Source organism: Phaethon lepturus, unplaced genomic scaffold, assembly GCF_000687285.1.
Source record: "Phaethon lepturus isolate BGI_N335 unplaced genomic scaffold, ASM68728v1 scaffold7058, whole genome shotgun sequence".
Taxonomy (NCBI): Eukaryota; Metazoa; Chordata; class Aves; order Phaethontiformes; family Phaethontidae; genus Phaethon; species Phaethon lepturus.
Window position 1 is genome coordinate 1 of NW_010555487.1, and position 9,964 is coordinate 9,964.

A 9,964-nucleotide genomic window follows, 5' to 3' on the forward strand; every position below is an offset into this window, starting at 1 on the left:
TTCTCCCAAGTAACTAGCAATAGAAAGAGAGCAAATAGCCTCAAGTTGTGCCTCTCCCTTACTGAAAGAGTGGTGAGGCATTGGAGGAGGCTGCCCAGGGAGGTGGTAGCGTCACCATCACTGGAAGTGTTCAAAAAAGGTGTAGACGTGGCACTTCAGGACATGGTTTAGTGGGCATGGTGCTGTTGGGTTGATGGTTGGACTTGATGATCTTAAAGGTCTTTTCCAACCTTAATGATTCTATGATTCTAATTAATTCTACTTGGAATTTGCACTCCTCAGTCAGCCCCCTGACTGTAGTTATCGCCCCCTGAGTTATAGTAGCGTATTTTGGCTTGGTGAGCAGCCTGATTTTAAGGGTACTTAGGACTTCTAGTACGTCAAAATTTGAGGAAAAAGAGAATGAAAGAATATTCATAATATTCCCCCATTAGTCCACTGCATCTTTAGCTAGAGATATATATTTGAAAGCCACCACCTTCCACCCATTGAACAGTCCTTTCAAGATGTGGCTAAAGTAAAAGATGAAAAAGCAAGTGTCAGATTTCAAATAATTAAAAAGCATCAGTTGTGCTAGTAAGTAAATGTTCATAACTATGTAAATCAGAACTAAGATGTTTGACTTAAGACTATTTCACAAGAAAGGGAAAAAATAGCAAAATTAATTAATTAACTCATGCTGACTACTCAGATTTTCAGTGATTTCAAGCAAAGTTGGAAAACAGACAATTCAGCTTTCATAGTTCCTCAAAATTGCAGAATTCTTTTTCTATGCAGAAAAGTTTTGTGTGTGTTCACATGAAATAAAGCATTAAACAGTTACAAGCTGTTTTGACAATTTAGACACAGCTGTTAAAAAACCTGGACACAAGTTATTACAACACATACAGTGTAAGCCAAAGTTAAAGTCTGACTATATTGCTCATTTGCTCCATTTAATGGAAACAGGTAATAACAGAATTAACTATCCATTAATTCTGATTTCTTTCAAGCACTCTATCATCACAGGTTTGCCAGGAATTACCAGTTTTAAAAGCTGATCTACCTGAATTTTTTTATTTTCCAGAAAGCATGTATAGGCTGAATAATCTTATACACTAAACCAGGAGATCCTTAAAGCTCACAAATTTAGAAATAGGCTTCTCTAATACAACAAGACCAGGACTCTGCCAATGAGCCGAACAATGCCTATTTCCTATTTGCAAGGATCTGAAGATGAAGCACATGAACCTCATCCTGAATGCAGAGTATTTCTTGCTTGATATGAAATGGTGCATATTCAGTATGCTTCAGTAAAAGCAAAAAGTCTGAAAACACATCCTCAGTCTTTCAATTGGGCAAAGCAGCAAACACTGCACAATGGTATTAGACCTCTGATGGTGACGTAAAACTTGCATTTGTGAGCAGTACAATCTTGAAGCAAAACATTTACAGCCATTTGCACTAGACAGAATTTGCCTTGACTGTTAATCTGTTCAGCTGCTGTCCTTTATGAAAACATTTTGATGTATCTGCAAACAACCTTAGGACATTCTTCATATCTTTGATTCTAAACATGTTCCTCCTGTTCAGGACAAAGAATGATCCCTTAAGTTCAAATGCTCATGTTGGTAAGCAACAGTCCGTGAAAGTCATCCTTCAGTACCCTCTGATGACTAGAACCCGAAGTTAGTTGCCCTGATAGAAGTAAGTGTATGAGGGTATTTGACTTACATATATACTTAGGTACTTGTTAAATACTAGTAGGCTGATTATTTTCTCAGTTACACAAGCCTAAAAGATGACTGATGTTCCTTAGAAAAATGAATGGAAGAATGGACTAAGTTGAGGGAAAAAAAGTGTCAACAGGGCATTGGCTTTTTGACATCAAGCCCATGCTATTTGAAAACAGCAAGAGAAGGTGAAATCCATTGTTTTAAGTTATACTTTAAATTTAGCAACTGAACAAAATGCTGAAACATGCCCTTCAGAACAAAATGAATATTACTTGGTGTTATCTTTAACTTTACCCTTAGACATCATAAATCGCAACTTTCCCTGCCTGTCTGCACTGTCTCTCGGCAATTAGTTCTGAGTGACGGCAAGCTTCCTTTCATCTGCTTTAATACAGCAAATTATCTCTTTCTTAGCCATATCAGGGATTGCTGCAATGGTTATTTTCTTTGCCTGTCATTTTTACTATTTTACTCTCTGCTCTGTGTCCATCTATTTCCTTCTTTATGGCATCACATATAGAACATTTGCCCTCAGTTGCAATACTTTCTGACTCCAGGCTCTTCCATCTCATGGATTTGAGCTATAATAAGCCCTTTCAGACAAAATCCTTTGCATCATCTCTTGACCTACGAAAAGCTCCCTGGAAACGCATACAAATCTTACACATAGTTTTCTTTCAAACTCGTCCCCTTCTTTTTTTAGGACCTTACTGACTACAAAGCCTAGCGAAACCAGTGAAAGTACTTAAGATTCCAATGTGACAAGATCACTTGTTTTGATCCTACGTAACGCCTCCTTGTTCCCCACTCTCTTTGCTACATGAAGATGGTAAACTGTTCAAGAATTTCGACTATGTATTTCTACTGTCTTTATACAGTACTGGTATCAACAGGTGTTAGTGTCCTGAAGTGCTACAGGAATATAAATAATAAAGATGGCAGGTCTGTATTAACCAATTATACTGTACACATCATAATACTAGACCTGACTTTGCCTTTTTTCTCCTTCAGATCCTGTTGCGGTTTGCCAGTATTAGATATCAATACACCTACTACATACTGTACCAGCCGAGATGCCTTTAGTAGTCTAATCATAGTTCTCTGTCCTTCTCTTCACTGATGCAGCCACTCTGAGCTTTCTGCTATTATCATCAGAACCACCAGACCAAAGCTAACTAACTTAAAGTTACCACAGAGAGTTTTACACTATGGTAAACCACAGCAGATGTAGCCATGGCAGCTAGAGGGAAAAAGCTGGTGTTGCCCAAAAAATCCAATGAGGGTGAGGCTAGGAAGTCTGGATCAAGACCATGTCTTTTCGACCGCTCGCAAGTGCTAAGACTGAGGGTTCACACTTGTGCAATACACAGTGATTGTAAACTTGCAGAGTTCAGGCTTCAATGAAGTCTAGCACTTACATCTAACATTCTGGTAAAGGCACAGTTTTAGTGATAACCAATGAGAGGTACTTGCAACTCTTCAACTAAAGGGTTATCTATGGCAAAGAATGGTTAGCACTGGCTAAGCCACACTGAAAACAGCATTTTGTCAGCAGAGAAACCCTGTACTCCTCCAAGTAAATGCCTCTGGCATTTCCACTTGGTTCTTTCTTTGCTAAGGTTCCAAAATATCTTTACAAGACAACAATGAATTGAGCCATTTCTGCAACTGCCTGGAGGTCATATATATGCCTGGAAGGTGCTATCGGTAAGAAGCAACACTGTGCATGGAGTCTCAGCTGAAAGTCTCCTGGCAGCTTTCGTTTCCTGCACTGGAAGTGAAGTGCAGTCTTTAGTGCTGTAGTTGTCACAAAAATGTCCTGCTATACTTGCCTGTAGCTGAAAGAAGGCAGTTGCCACATTTCTTGCTCATTTCCCTTGGGATCCACTGAGGGAGAGAGAAGGTCCGCTTTGCAGACATATGGTTCTGGTGGGAAATTTAGTTCTGCACCAGAAAAGGCACAACATTCCTCCTGTTGCTCTGCATAAAATGAAAATCCTGTAAGAATTTAAACAGGTACTCTGTTCATTTGGCTTTCTAGAAGCTGAACTTACAGGACCACCAGGGGAGAGGAAAAAAATTATAATAAAAAAAAAATCTTGCTTGAAGTAAAAAAGACAAAACTCTCCAAAACAAGCAATGCAAAAGTTGAGGGAGGAATCCATCCACAAGACAGACAGAGGCTAAGGAAGTGGTATTGTAGAAATGTATTTTTGCATTTATCATTGCTTACGGGGAGAGATGTGTAACCTTGCAACACTGAAAAAAAATAGGACAACTATGCCATCTCAGCCAAAAAGGTGATCTAAAATAGTTCTGTATTATTTATATTTTCATATATTCGATATTTGTCTGGCTACTATTGTCTTCAATGGAGTTTGTGTGCACCACAGATAGAATTTTATTGCAACATTTGAACTTCTAATCTATACAATGAGCAGATTCCTTTACTTCTAATTAGTCCATAAGTTTTTTAGCAATGTTGCAAAAATAAAAATTAGGTAGAGCATTAAATGTCATATATAAATATGAAATTGGTTAAGTACTCTCAGACACAGTAAAGGGTAGTGGTAGCAAGGGTGAAGTAAACTTTTCTTGAGTAATGCAAGTTGGGTACTGAGAAAGGCTTCTGGGACAGCACAGAAAATGATGATTTATAAAATTAAGACAATCTCTCTTCTACAGGTAATCTATAAATGATAGCGGTGTTAACTCCAAGAAGCCCAAGAATTGAATGCACCCTGGTGGCTGGGCTATTGGGAAACCTTCAGTGGTCATAACAGCTAAAAACCCCCTGGAGATCAAGACAGTTTCCGCCAATGTGCAAAAAACCTTTTTGCTGAGCAAGGAGGTGAAATCTGATTTCACAAAATGAGCAGGCTCAACAGCCTACAACACTGATCGGAAACATGACTTTAATAATGCAGGATGATGGCTACCAATGATGTTCTTCTCCAATACCTGTGTTATAAATACAAAAGTTTCCTGAGAATACGTGTAAAAGTATATTAAAATTGCTGAAGTTATTGCAGATGAAATGACATTTTTTCAAAACAAAGCAGAAGTGTTGCTGTAACAATCGTCAGCTCCAGCCATATTTATGTAAACAAAGATATCATGGGACAATTGCTATTCATTCCATCCAGTAACTAATTGCCTTTGAACTTGCTGAAATACATCCTAGTATACCACCTAGACCAAGGTGGGAAACACTTCTCCTGTCCTCTTGACACTTCAGAAACTTCCCTTCTCTACTGGTAAGAACTGAAAACCTTTTGAGGGAGGTTTTTTCTTATTTTTTCTAATTCTACAAGACAGTTACATGTACCAGGAGATTTTTTTTACTCAAATGGAGCCTCTGCCATTCTCTCACATTTCAGATTACTGCCCTAACTGCCACTACTTCAGGAATCACTCTCTGGAGCTTCTCAACTTGATTTTGATCATTTATTTTTCTTTACTTCAGTTAGAAATTTTATCCCAACAAGCCATAGCCATAAAATAATCCCAAATTATGTTTGTTCCTTACAAAATTTTCCATTCTAGCAATCTGGTGTGCTGGAACAATAATAGAGGAGCTGAAGAGTTTCTGGGCAGCCCAACTTTTAATAGCTTCAACTCTAGTAACTCAAGCATCATTAACTGTCTTCTCCATATTACATTTCTGCTCAACACACTGTCCAGTTAGGTTATATTACGTTTGAAGGAACACAACCTGTTCTGAATCTTGACGACACGTATTTATTATTGAAGTCTCAGAACCAACTGAATTACTTTCTACCATATATCTGAGAAATGGACCCTAGATGCTACCAGTTTGCAAGAAAAGCTATTCCTATTTTCCTGTACTCTCAGGGAAGTAAAAACTGAGCTGTGTTCTAGATTTTTGATATTCCTCTAGTAGACTTCTCATCCACAAAACTGTTCACCACATTGCTCTGACTTTTTACCACCACATACTAGAAATGATAAAAAATTTATAGATTCTTAATCAATGTGCAACGTGCTCTAGGTAAACCTTTAAACAGCAATATAATCTATTATCCTTTTACTGTTATTGCATAAAATTGCATTGCTTCTATCAGTTCAACCATACCTACCACAAAGCAGTGTATTAGTCTTAATCATACCTTTCAGCTCTTTAAGTGTAATTCAAAATACATTTGTGTGTTTCATAAACAATTATGTGTTTCTGCAACCCATTACAAAATTAAACAATGTAAACAAAAGTTTTAATTAAAAAAGCCACAATGTTTTAGGCATTATTATGCAAAATAACTTATGAGCTTTTTATACATTATCCATACAAAGTTCTAAAAAATAATTTTCATATGTCATTGCTCAAATTTGATGTTTACCTTCTCCTTCTCTTTTTCAGGAATCATCCCAGAATATCTGCAGTCATTGTTAACTATGCAGTCAGAATCTATATTATTTTCTCTTTTTTCTTACAATCTAGTAACTACTAAATTTCAAAGGTATTACAGTTCAGGTTTTGCTATGAACAAAAATAATACGATTAAAAACTATACTGCTCTAGGTGCCACATTCCTCTTGTAGATAGTTCTCTGTATTTGTTGGTAACACCAGGCTGAGTCTGAGATAAAACTGTATGCACAAACACAACAATTTAACTTTATATGAAGGTTAATGAAGAGTCTCCCATTCTCTTAGCAGAAGCACCTCATCCTCGTAATTTTTTTCATGATGCATAGTAAAGGAATTGTGATTCTCCTGAGCTAAATGCAGACTTCCACCAGGACATTACAAGCTGCAGCATGAGAAGCTTTAAAGTCAGATCTGATTCATTTTTGATTCACAATTTAGAACTAGAAAAACCTAATATCCTTAAGGTCAAATTGTACACATTGACTGCATTTCAACTACTCTAATAAGAATTCTTTACCTACATGAGTGGTGTTCAAATCCTGTAGTTAAAAGATGCTACTTAAACATTTTCCAAGAGAAACATCTAATCTTGTCCACTTCTATGATGTAAATTTAAGACAACTTTCATAGTTTATTTGATTCTTTCATGGGCTTAACAATCTCTTTGGAGTTCATTTCAATAACAGAAGCACTGAAGCCGCACTTTCAGCGTTAGCAAAGCAGACACTCTGAAATAACAGCTATTTCATTTAAAGCAATCTTCATTCAAGCTATAGCCAGCCACCCTGTGCATCCTGTGACAGGGCAACTGCAACTCATCCATTTTATTGTAGCAACATAGGCTTGACCTACTAGTTCTGCATGTCTGCTTCTAACTTGGCGGTTGGCTCTGCAGGAAGATTCTGCATCCTTAGCACTGCATCATATAATAAATGCTGTATCTCACCACATATTGCTGGACATAAAAGCAAAAGAGTCCTTCTGACACCTTGCAACGAATCCTTACATTTGGAGTTGGAAGAATGTATTGCCATTATTTTATCTTGCATAGGTACAAAAGCTTACAAAGACCTGTAAAAATTATCCATCTCACAGCCAACGATTATGCACCTTCACATATCTTCTCACACTTGCCCCCTCCTTTTACTTCTACCAATTTCTAATTCCTTTCTTTAAACTTTTTGCTAACTCCATTATACTACTCATAAAGCAAGGAAAATTTGTCAAGCCACTCCAAGGCTCTAACTCCAAAAAGCCATTAAGGAGGTGAAAGTGCTGTCTATATAAGCAGTTCCACTTAGCACCAGCACAAACAAGGTGCTCTACCTGTAGCTGAGCTCAGCCTGCTGGCCAGGATCTGAGAGATCTGCTTGGGTGTGCACTGACACCCATGGCATCTTCAGTGGTCAGACAAAACTCCGCCAAGCTGTATGGCATGGTGAAGATGCCATAGGTTTACCAATCTCCTCTACACTCTGTTCTGATAACAGTGACAGCACTCAAATTTCTATCCATCCATCATGCTTATCGGGCCTACCTACTGTATATAGAGGGCAGAGGACACATTTGCTATCCGATTTATAGTCCACCTGGTCCATAGTCTACTACAGCTGCCTAGTGAAATATCATTGGAAAAACACTGGTAGGTAGTGTGAGGTACCCAGTTCAGTTTCACTTGCCTGTACGTAAAGTGTGTCTGCATTAATCCATGCCACCCACTCTGTATCACACTTTGTTAGTATTTTCATTAAAGTTTCACATATTTAAGTGTTTTGCAAGATCAAAAGGTAAATTGTTCAATATGACAGTACATGTTTTTTCAGTATTTACCTTCTTTGTTCACAGTTGCTTGGGGTTTTTTTTTAAGTTTTTCTAATACACTAATCAGACTTCTTTGCTGGCTTACTCTTAACAATTCTCAAGGCTTTTTTGGTTTTGGTATAATGTGAATATGTGTAAAAATTTTCCTGTTTTCCAGCAGAATGCATCTACAGTATTTAAAAGATGTCACCTGAACTAGTGGCTCAAGATAGCAGTAGCTGCAGTTTCAATAGCCAGCACAACTTAGTGCCATCAGTGGACTGCATAAAGCCTACTTCCCAGGCTGGAGCACAACGCAGGGGTCAGCCTAAGCAGTCCAATTTTCATCACACAGAAAGCAATTCCTGAGGCAGAAGTGGGAGGAGAGCCAAGATACCTCGGCTCTCCCTTCATTGGGGTCAAGACATCGAAGGAGCCCTCCACAGGCCACCAGTTTTGTAAAGCCAGTATTAACTCTTCAGTGGTCTGTGTAACTACTCTTGTATTCGTAAGTATTTCTATTTATTCTCCCTTCCACCCTTTTTAACAGGGACTTTATCCAAAAGCAAAAACTCAGTAATATTTGTTATTGATCACATTAATCCAACAACATATTTGTTACTTCATATGCTAGGGAATTACTTTTTCCCCTCTTAAAATCACATGCACATCGTTTGATTTTATTTATTACATTCATTCAACAATTATCCTTGTGTATCTTTTAATTCGACCATCAACCACTCCTATTGAAATAAAAATCAGTAAGTTTGTTCTTTTAGGACCTTATCTTTTCCCCAACAAACACTAATTAGTTACTGTACAAGTTTCAGAAGAGTAGCTGGTTTTAAAGAATTATATTCAAGACCTATAAGCTTTTTGGTATTGCAGGTTAGTCTGGAAGATAGTTCATTATTATGTTCACCATTTCACACTTCACACCTTTCAGGTCCTTTAGTTAAAAAAAAAAAAAAGAGTAATTACAACATCTGATTTTCTCACACAGATGACTAGTATCAATACTACTATTCTAATTGCACTTCTACAGGGCTTTGAAGGTCCTAGATTTCGTTACTGTAAGTTTTTCATAATGAAACGCCAAAGACTGCTGAACAATTTGAGTGAACAAAATGATCTGATACCTGCATCTTCAAGTATTTGCTTTGTATTTCTAAACAGTGCCTGGGAAGAGGGAAAGCTTTATAACAGGGTTCTGTCCCCATTCTCCACATCCCTGTGGCAATATATACTGCTTTTACTCCTTTTTTCCTAACGAACTTATGACCGCATTTTACTCTCTCTGGCATCAAAATCCAGCTCAGAAAGAGAAGCAAAGACAAATACCCCAGAAGATGGCAGATTTGAGCTTAGCCAACAGCCTTTAAAAAAGCGTTCTGAGTCATTCCTCTGCTTTCAGCCTGTACCTTCCAACTACATTACAAACTCTGTATTTAAGGAGATATCACAGGCAAAATGTACTGGAAGTCTTTCTCAGTATAGGTCAATGACCTGAAGCCTGTCAGCTGTTTAAAAAAAAAAAAAAGGCATAAAGGCATTTGGAAAAAATTCTTAAACATTACAAAAATTCATTGATCTATTTTTCTCTTTGGACATAAGATACACCCTTATAAATGAAAATTCTATAGAGACAACTATTCAAAAGGGGTAACTATTTTATACCATTTGTTTTCAACCGTAATACCAATATACCTGTTTTTACAGAAGGTAGATACTGGAGACACATCACTTATGACCAATGGCAAAAAATCAGAAACAAGTATGTATCTTACCGTTAAATACAGTACATATGATGCTCACTCTGCCCTTCTCATTCACAGGGACATTTACACAGGAGCTGACATAAACAAAAGTGCAGTGTCCAGAGCTTTTTACTCCTAATTTACTGTAGATACTCGTAAATTTCCCAGACGTTACAATACATCACCTTACTCCCTGACTAACTTTGATCAAATGATGCAATGTAGAAAAAATTAAAGCCAGCCATGAAGTACAGTTAATAAATATATACTGAATATGCATGGACTAACAATTGCTACATTGTA